This window comes from Lissotriton vulgaris, chromosome 5 (assembly GCF_964263255.1).
Source record: "Lissotriton vulgaris chromosome 5, aLisVul1.2, whole genome shotgun sequence".
NCBI lineage: Eukaryota > Metazoa > Chordata > Amphibia > Caudata > Salamandridae > Lissotriton > Lissotriton vulgaris.
The window spans coordinates 207,034,893-207,043,640 of NC_141693.1; the positions used below are offsets into that span (position 1 = coordinate 207,034,893).

Below are 8,748 nucleotides of genomic sequence, written 5' to 3' on the forward strand. Positions count from 1 at the left end.
CAGAACACATTGGGACCCCTCCATAAACACTCTCCTTCCTACATCCTAGACCCCTAAATGTTTTGAGAGCACTGTTATTTGTTTTATGCCCTTCAGTATCTTTGGCGGGGACCTTTGCACTGTTTGCCAAAACCCTATACTTTAGCTTTTTCCCGGGGCTGCGTATGTCCTGTATGCCCCGTCACTTCGGAGACATTTTTTTTAATTACAGGGGGCTTAGAGCCTGCCCGCACATTCCTTACCACTTCATCATCACTCTCCAGCGCATTTTCTGTCACTTCAAAACATTTTGTTTATTTACAGAGGACCTAGAGCCCTCCCATTGCTTAGCATTGGTTGACTTCATCATCACTCTAATTTCCTTTCTTCTCTTTTGTCAACAAATGCCGTCTTCGCTTCCTGTTTGTGTGTTTTTATGTACCATGGAACATGGCCCAAGTGCTGCTTCCCTTGCCCAGTGTCGTTTAAATGCTTGCTGCTTTCAGAGGTACTTTTTTCCCTTTTACTTGTACACCCTTCCTTCTTCCCTCCACCCACATTTTTGCTTGCCCCGCTCTCCACCCCTATCCTGCATTATTGCTTGTATGGCTTGCCCCTACCCCATGCCCTGTTGTAGCTTGCCTTGTCAGTCCCCCACCCGTTTCCCACTCCTGTTTGGAGGTTTGCCCCCTCCAGTCCCACCAGAAAAAAAATGACCCAAAAGTCAAGCCAAAGGGTTTCAAGACGCTACAAAAATGCAGACGGCGCTGTGCTTCCTACTCTGCATGCCCGTTTTGGAAATGTCTTCATGCAGGGCCAACACAGTGAACTTCAGCTTGAAGGGAAGATAATTAAACAAGTACATTTTTTCCTTCAGTGCCTTTTATGTTCGACACGCCACTGAAATCTCCGAATCTCTCCTTAGTGAATCAATTGACATTGCGTTCCTCACGGAAACCTGGCTCAATGACCACTCAACGAGCATGCTTGATCTACCCCCCCCCCCCTCCCCCCCCCTGGATACTCAGTCCTCAGAAAAGACAGACCTGACAGAGTAGGGGGGAGGCCTGGCCATAATTTTCAAAAGTGAACTTCAGCGCTCCCTTGTTAACAACTCTGGCCACTCCACTTTTGAATACCTTGAGGCTGAACTTAAAGTTCAACATACTCACCCTATTCATTTACATACTATCTACCACCCTCCTGGTGATCAACACCCCTTTATTGATGAACATTCTGACTTGATGACACAATCCTCAATATCTAACTCAAAAAATCTCTTCCTTGGAGACCTCAACCTCCACTTGAATGACACCAATGATTAAGGGTGGGCGTAAAATCCGTTTTGCAGGCCAATTTGCTGATTTTCCGTGATTTCGCGATCCGCGAATCTCACTAACTCGCGGTAAAATCCGCGAATCAGCGGGGACGGATTTTCAGCCAAGCAAGGGTTACAGCAGCAGGTGCATAAGTTGAACCTAATTTCTTTGTAACCTTTTACAAAAGGGTTACAAACAAATTAACTTCAACTTGGACACCTGCTGCTAATTGCTTCCTGGCGCCTCGTTGCCTACTTGCAACTATTCTCTGACCCTGCTCTGACCCTTGAAGCAGGCTCAGAGAATAGTTACAAGTAGGCAACGAGGCACCTATCCAAGGAATTAAACCTCATCAGGAAGCACTTACAGATATAAAAAACAGGAAGAAGGGAGAGGATGGCAAATACACCCATTTTGAGTTGTCAGGAGGGGTTAAACTAAAAGAGACCTTTACAGCACAATTTTCATATGCATTTTGCTAAAAATAAAAAGCTGTATGTTCTGTAGGGGCAACTCAGGAATCTGGCCCTTCAGAGATCCGGCCTCTCTTTCTTTCTCTCGTTCTCTCTCTTCGTCTCTCTTTCCCTCTCTTTCTCTCTCTATCTATCTATCTATCTATCTATCTATCTATCTATCTATCTATCTATCTATCTATCTATCTCTCTCTCCCTCTCCCATAAACGACTGCATGGGTAACTTCGCTATGCAAGCGGCTCGCGAAAACGCAAAAAGCCCCGCGAACACGCAAAAAATCCTGCGAACACGCAAAAAACCCAGCGAACACGCAAAAAAACAAAAATCCGCAAATTCGCACAAATTCGCGAATTTTGCGTATCGCAAATTCGCAAATCCGCAAATTCGCGGATCACGAATTTGCAAAATTCGCCCATGCTTACCAATGATCCCACTACCACCCTCTTCACCAACCTTCTCGAGATTAATGACCTCAAACAAATATGTCACTCCCCCACCCACACCAAAGGAGCCATCCTGGATTCCACCATTACCAACAATGAATTCCCCTTCCTTCCCAACATCATCCCCATTGAATGGTCCAATCACCACCTCATATTGTTCTCCATTACAATCACGCCCCGTCCCTCCCCACAAAACAAATTAAACCCATGAAATGGACCAGAAATCTAAAATGAATCCGTCCTGATGTGCTTGAGTCCACACTCCAAGCTCAACTGATCCTCACTCCTCTCTCACAATGAGTTTACTTATCACTTTAATAAAGCTGTCACTGAAGTCCTAGACCAATTGGCCCCTGCTCAACTTAAAACTCTAAGAACCATCCCTTCCATATCATGGTTTAAGCTAGAACTTAACAATGAGAGAAGCTCATTAACACTGATGGAAAGAACCTGGAGACAGCATCCCTCCCACTCAAACCTGACACTCCTCAGATCAGCTAGATACAAAAAAAAAATCACGAAAGACATACTTTATCTGTACACAACTTGATCGGGCCAAAAACAGACCTAGAGAACTGTTCAACATTATCCGTCACCAAACCTCAACAGCTCCGCCTAATCCCAACGGCCTCAACCTCTAGTTGTGCAGAAATTGCCCTCTTCCTCTCTGAAAAAAATCACCAAAATAAATCAATCCTTCCTCTCAATGCACATCCCAACCAAGCCCCTACTTACTCCTGACATCATCTCTGAATCACACACCACACTCCTGTCACCCCCTGGTCTCCCCTCATACTCACTGCTTCCTCACCTTACCCTAACCCCTCCTCACACATTCCTTCTCCTATTATCACCATTAACTACCCCCTACACATTCCCACCACAACTCCTCTTGTACCCAACCACCAAAACTTACAATCCAAAAACAATGCCGCCTTGCAAAATGTCCTCCCTGTAACTGAGCGTGAAGTCTACAGCAACATTGCTCAACTAAAATCCTCCTCCCATACCAAAGACCCACTCCCTTCTAACCTTGTCCAAGACCTAAAGCATCTCATTGCCCCATCCTGGACCATAATCATCAACACCTCCCTTGCTACTGGAAATGTCCCTAGCTCCTTTCAACTTGGTCAAATCTCCCCCATTATTAAAAACACTAATGCTGATCCTAATGACTTAAACTTTCTCCACCCCATCACTAACCTCCCCCTTCTTTCTAAAGCCCTTGAAAAATATGTATTGCGACAATTAGACAAACACATCGAAAAATTCAACCTTCTGGACTCCTTGCAATCAGGCTTCAGAAAAGGCTGCAGCACTGAAGCTGCCATACTAAACATTGTTGACAACATCCACCACTCTCTTGATGATGGTGAGACATATCTACTTATCCTCCTTGATATCTCCGCAGCTTTTGACACTGTTAACCACTTTGCCCCACTTAATGTGCTCAAAGATCGTTTTGGCCTCAATGGTACTACCCACAAATGGTTTGTCTCCTATCTTCATCATCGAATCCAGCAAATTAAAATTCAAGACTGTCTATCTAACCCCACTCCGTTATCCCTAGGAGTCCCGCAGGGACCTATTCTCTCACCCTTTCTCCTTAACCTCTTCATGGAACCCCTCACCTCATTCTAAAACAAGCTGGAATCAACTACCACCTTTATGCCGATGATATCCAGCTCTACTATAAGATCAAAACCCACGCTGACATCATACACCTTAATACAGCAGTCTTCAAACTGTGGGGCGCGCCCCCCTGGGGGGCGTGGATGTGTTGCCAGGGGGGCGCAAATAGGTCTGCAAATAAATGTAAATGTAGATAGCCTGGAAGCGCGAAAGGCGCCCTTCAATGCTGTCTTCATTTACATGCAGCAGTTAAATGCCACAAAAAAGAGAAACAACTGTACTACTAAGTGGCACTGGGGAGGCCAGCGAGTGTGAAGTTGGGGTCAAAGAGCAGGCTAAAGAGAAGAAAAAAGATTGCATTCCGTTGTTTTCTGTTCACCTTGGAATAACTGCATATAAAAAACACGCACACCATTCGAGGACAAATCATCAATTAACTGTCCATTAGGCGTAGATGTCAGCAGGCAACAACATAAAGCTGACAGGGAATGGAAGGTCTGCAATGAAACTAAAACCCAATCCTGTTTAAACTGTGGAAGTGCTTAGCAACTCGGTTAGGTGAGGTGGGTTATATAAACAGTGAGTTTCCATCCAAACTACCAGTGGTCATTGAAAGACTGTTTTCTTTATGGTGAATAACAAGACCTTACCATTCATGTCTGTCACAATGTCAGAAGTGTATTGGGATCATAAGGATGAAGATGGCTTCTTATACATGACCCATGCATAACAGGAGATATTTGTCTGCAATCTGACCAATAACTAGCAGAAACAGACAGACTGCTACGCACTAATACGGACTGCTTAACATTAAAGCAGGTTTTATCCAGAGGAAATGCTTTTTTATAGCCATTGTACACCTTTGAGGATTGTGAATAGTTGCTACCAAACTAAAATTCATGTATGCTTTTGAAGCTGCTACTGCAAAGGACTTTGAATAAAGTCTTTAAGAACGACTTGTTGGGAGGCTAAACAAACAAGAATTTTTCTTTTTTGTGAAAAATAAACTTTGCACGAGTAAAACCTCACAGGACATACTGCTGCATTTTTGTATTTTGGAGCTGGTGAGGATAAAGTGCGTTCAATGTTTCAGGTTTTGTTTTCAAGTGGGGAGATTGCAGGCAGGAGAGTGGTAAATGGATGGCATTTGTCATCTAGCATGCTTGTTGGGGCACTGGCAGACATGATGGTCACTTGTCCTGCACACAATTACTGCACCACAGTGACCATTCTAAAAGGACTTATACAGTTAGAGACATCTGGTTTGTCATAGAAACTACGACTTACTATCTGCAAGACGAAGTTACATTTTTGCAAAATGCAATATCTAATGTATGCTCTATTTTTGAAGATGTAATTATATTTCTAATAAAGACACACACACACCTCAGTTGAAAAATGAATGCAAGTTATACTAACCAAAAGGAAATATACTCTTTTACCTTATGAAACCTCAGTTAGCTAATGTGATCATAGCAGATGTCTTTGTGTGTGACGACTGAGTCACGGAATTAAATCCTGATTGGTGCAATGAGGAATAGTAGCTTGTTTATAGTGTTACAAGATCCCAGTCTGTGACAGAAAGCACTGTGACTGTCATTGTTTTTAAAACTGTATTACACTGTATAAAACAGACTGCAGCAAAATACTGTTTAAGATAAAAACAAGTGCTTTAAAATATAAATGTTAGTGATAAGAATCCAGACTATATCTAATGTAAATATTTTATATATGCCCATTAAAAGGGTGCACTCCTTTTAATAGACACATATATTTCCCCTCAGAAAGAATAAGTATTTGTCTTTATTAATTAAAGCCTACACTGATTCCAACCATTCCACACATTTTCATTTCTTTCAGGTGATGGGTACCTTGGTGAGAAGGCATGTTCCTTTAGTTCTCTATCTGTTTTGCAGCATGTGAGCCCTCCCCCTCCACACACTGTGAGTGGGGACTAGCTCTCAGTTATGGTAGTCTTTCTGTGAAAAAGAACATGGGATGCATTTTCTTTGCTAGCATTAGGGCCCTCGACACCATTGTTCTGCAAGGAACAGGGCTCAAGCAGCGGATGGAAGGGGGGTTAAATTTGCTATTCGTGTGGTTATTTTTTGCAGAAAGCCTGCTTTGGGCATCTGACCTATAAGTAATTGCCCAGCTGAGTGGGCAGAGTAGACAGCCTGCTTTGCAGAACCGTAGGCATCTTTGATGTTGCAGCTGCTTAAGAGGTCTGGGGCACACTTCCTGTGCCAGTGTTTCTTTGAGCCTTGGAGCAATGATCCAAGGGAGGGGGAAAAATTAAACAGAGGCAACACCTTGATTTGGGCATCAGAGAGACGAGAGGGTGAGGAGGGATGGGAGGGAGATGGTTGGTGTGGGATGGGATCCCATGTTGTTAAAGGGCAGAGGCAACAGCAAGGCAGCAGCTAATATTAATGAAGCAAGTACAGTGATACTTTTGTCAACGGGCCTACTGCATCACAATTATGAATGTTTTACAATAGAATTTGGGCATGAGGGCTCAATTTCCTTGCTAGCATTAGGGCAGATGGTGTAATTGGTGCAAAACAACTGGGGAAGCATGCAGTAGCTGACTTTCTTTCAGACAGACTGGACCTGGTTTGAGATTGAAGTGATGGGACATTCCGTTCGAGGAGTACCGAGTGATAGGTCAGATTTGTTTGCATTGTACATTTCCTCCAATCCCTTTAAACGTACGGCTCTGACACGCATTTTCATCGTTTAAAATTTGAGCTTCAGCACAACAATCATTTTGCAACATTGTATTTTTTGGGCCAACTGACTTTTGCAGGACACCCGTTGGACACATAGCTACTCAAAACTCAGTATCTATGACACCCAGGATGCATTAAGGGCCTACTACCCATCCCCTATGTGTCCCCTAAGTAATTTCGAGATCCACACACGTGTACGGTGCATTTCACGCGCTCGCGTATGGCACCATTACAATAGTAAAACGATGGGCATACACGCCCGGAAAGTAGGGGTATGGTGCGCTCGCGTACTGCACCTTTACAATAGTGATACGTTGCGCACATACGCCCGGAAAGTAGGGGTACGGTGCATTTCACACGCTGATGCGAATGCAGGGGTAGGGTGCGTTTCACACGCTGATGCGAATGCAGGGGTACGGTGCAGGGGTAGGGTACGTTTCACACACTGATGTGAATGCAGGGCTACAGTGCAGGTGTATGGTGCATTTCACACGCTGATGCGAATGCAGGGGTACGCTGTGTTTTACACGCTGATGCGAATGCAGGGGTACAGTGCGTTTCACACGCTGATGCAAATGCAGTGGTATGGTGCGTTTCACACGCTGATGCGAATGCAGGGGTATGCTGCGTTTCACACGTTGATGCGAATGCAGGGGTACGCTGCGTTTCACATGCTGATGAGAATGCAGGGGTACGGTGCAGGGGTATGGTGCGTTTCCCACACTCGCGTATTGCACCTTTACAATAGTGATATGAGGCGCACACACAGCAGGGATGTAGGGGTACGGTTTGCACAAGGATGTCTATCAAGTACTAGTCATTGCATACTTTCATGTGCAGGCCCTAGGTGTGGCAGCCAGTGAAATAGCACAGGGCATCTAATATTGTTGCACAATCGATGTGTGATGACCTGTGGACACATGTCATGGGTGATGGGGCACTATGTGGCACACATCACCTTGACACTTGTCACATATATATCATTAGTTCGATTTTGTCATGCACAGCAACACTGGAATGGCACAGTCATCACTACCGGCACCTGTCTCCTGATGCCAGAGACTGGGGCACTTTGTCAACTGATGTGTCACGCTCAGCATGACCCTATGTGACTATGTCAGGTGTGTGTCATGTGTTATATTGAGCTTGCTGTTTGTGTTCCGTAAAATGCATCTGCTGTTGGTGCATCTAACATGGGTCTGTGTTGAGATGGGAATAGTTTCACATCTACGCACACCATGCCACATGTGAATTCCCATGGCTGTTGGGTCAGTGTGCATCATACATCATATTTCCCCAGGCATACATGTCTGCGTCGTGTCAATGGCTCTGTTGTTTTGTTGTCCCGTGTACACCTTAATCGCAATGTGTTTGATATGTACATTTGACATTCCATTTGACATGTGCATGTGCCTTGCAGTCAGCTGTCTGGATGGGATGACATCCTTCCACTGCAGGTATGGTGACGTGTGTCACTCCGGTGATATCTCGGGCTGTACACTCAGACCAGCCCAGCAGCTCATTTCAAGGCATGTCATATTGATTTGTCAATCAACAGGTGTATCTGGCTTTTCGTAGGAGTGTCAGCAAGCTGGCATTTGTGCCCTGGATGTATTGCACATGCCAGACTCCATAGTGAACTGATGTCTAGTAGCAGTTTTGCATGTGCTATGTACATTGCCATTGATGTTGACTGACTGTCAATCTTCATTATTCCCAAATATGTCCTGCAGGGCATCGCCTGTACCAAGGCCATTCCCGGACTTGGCTACCATGAGGGGGCGTGCCTGCATCCGACGTTACAGATTCACTCAACAGTTGATTGAGGAGTTGACGAACAAACTGGCACCACATCTCCAACCGCAACACAGGTATCCTACTGTGCTGACCCTCAAGATAAAGGTGATGGCAGCCCTACATTTTTTTGCTACAGGTACGTTTCAATTAACCATAGCTGATGTTGGTGGGATGTCACAGACGATGTTCAGCGGTGTCCTGCGTAATGTTTTGGCAGCCATGTTGGAGAAAATTGATGAATTTATCAAATTTCCTACTCCTGAAGAGTTGACAAATGTCAAGGGTGATTTATATGCCCTGGGAGGGATGCCACATGTCATTGGGTCCATTAATGGGGCACATGTTGGTGCCACCACAGGCACAGGAGCAGGC

The 8,748-nt window shown here is 44.8% G+C and overlaps 1 pseudogene; it reads left to right on the forward strand.

The window, feature by feature from the left end:
* Positions 1–4,335: 4,335 nt before the first annotated feature.
* On the forward strand, positions 4,336–4,655 carry LOC147710498 (microtubule-associated protein 1 light chain 3 gamma pseudogene; annotated as a pseudogene).
* Positions 4,656–8,748: the final 4,093 nt, after the last annotated feature.